General features: G+C 37.2%; 1 non-coding gene across 1 annotated transcript; it reads right to left on the reverse strand.

Moving 5' to 3' along the window:
* Positions 1-1,104: 1,104 nt before the first annotated feature.
* Positions 1,105-1,208, reverse strand: LOC121206425 (small nucleolar RNA R71). The gene has a single exon (XR_005901479.1). It is a non-coding gene; the product is annotated as a small nucleolar RNA R71 (small nucleolar RNA).
* Positions 1,209-1,749: the final 541 nt, after the last annotated feature.

Below are 1,749 nucleotides of genomic sequence, written 5' to 3' on the forward strand. Positions count from 1 at the left end.
GGATCTCTACGGAACAAGTTAAATGAATAAATCATCCGATTCGGAGCCAGAATAACAAGTATAGTCTAGGTGGATTTTTCCTTAGGTATTGTCTTAATTCAATCGATTGTCCTGAAAGCAATACCCAAATTCTATTCTCTGTGAATTCTTGATTTAGATAATTACTTAGTTAAAAACAAAACCTCTTTATTCTTAGGCTAGATAATAAAAAGACAGTCATTACTAGTACTTTTAGTTCCTTTGGGTTCGACAATTCGGTCTTGCTAAAACTTTACTACTGTTCGATAGGTACACTTGCCTACATCGCGATAATAGTTAGTTTCAAGAACGATTAAATATAAATATTTAAAACCTATCACCAAATCACGCGATCAAGTTTTTGGCGCCGTTGCTGGAGAACTAAAATATTAAGAACAATCAATTTTTATTACTTTAGCCATTTATTTTTCTTGCAATCTAATTTTATTTTAAATTTTATTCTAATTTACTAATTTTCTTTTTTCCTTCTTCTGGCAGGTTTTGATAGTTTATGACTAGAAGAAACCCCTCAGGACCACTACTTTTTGATGAAGAAATCGATCGCACAGTTCGCAGAAACCAAAGAGAAATAAGGCGAAGCCTAATATACACAGAGAACGAGCAAGAAGACGATACTCAACCTCCAAGTGAAGAGATGGTTGAAAACCAAGACAATCAGCTACCTCCTGCAATTACGGCTAATCAAAATCTTGCTCCAAGCACTATGTATGATTATGCTAAACCTTCTTTAACAGGAACTGAATCAAGCATAGTTAGACCTACTGCAGCTGCAAATACTTTTGAACTGAAACCTACCACAATTCAAATGATACAACAGTTTGTTCAGTTTGATGGTTTGCAGGATGAAGATCCCAACGCTCACTTAGCAAACTTTTGGAACTATGCGATATATTTAAAATTAATGGCATTTCTGACGATGCCATTCGTCTTCGGTTATTCCCTTTCTCATTGAGGAAAAAAGCTAAACAGTGGTTGAACTCGTTACTATGAGGGTCAATTATTACTTGGGAACAAATGACCAAAAAATTTTTACTAAAATATTTTCCGCTGGCTAAAACTGCTAAATTACGTAATGATATCTCTTCTTTTGTGCAGATGGATTTAGAAACACTCTACTATGCATGGGAGAGATACAAGGACCTTTTGAGAAGGTGCCCTCACCATGGATACTGTTTTGGCTCCAGGTTCAAACGTCCCATAATGGCCTGAATCCTTCGACTCGACAAATGGTTGACACAGCTGCTGGCGGAACCATCAACAATAAAACACCTGAAGATGCTTATGAGTTCATAGAGGAGATGTCATTGAATAACTATCAGTGGCAAGTCATGAGGACAAAGCCAATGAAAACAGTCGGTGTTTATAACGTCGATTCGGTCACCATGCTCTCTAATCAGGTAGAACTCTTGAATAAGAAAATTGATGGTTTTCTTAGTTCTTCATAGGTTCACCCAGTAATGTAGTGCGAAGCAAGTGGAGGTGGAACAAACCATTCGGAATACCAACCTTATGGCCACAACATGGATAATGAGCAATTAAATTACATAGGTAATAATTCTCGACCTCAAAACAATCCATATAGTAACACTTATAATGCAGGTTAGAGGAACCACCCAAATTTCTCATAGGGAGGCCAAGGAAATCAGCGACCACCTCCGGGATACCAATAGCCACCCTATCAACAGGAAAAGAAATCGAACCTTGAAGAGA

This window comes from Gossypium hirsutum, chromosome A01 (genome assembly GCF_007990345.1).
Source record: "Gossypium hirsutum isolate 1008001.06 chromosome A01, Gossypium_hirsutum_v2.1, whole genome shotgun sequence".
In the NCBI taxonomy this organism is placed as follows: domain Eukaryota; kingdom Viridiplantae; phylum Streptophyta; class Magnoliopsida; order Malvales; family Malvaceae; genus Gossypium; species Gossypium hirsutum.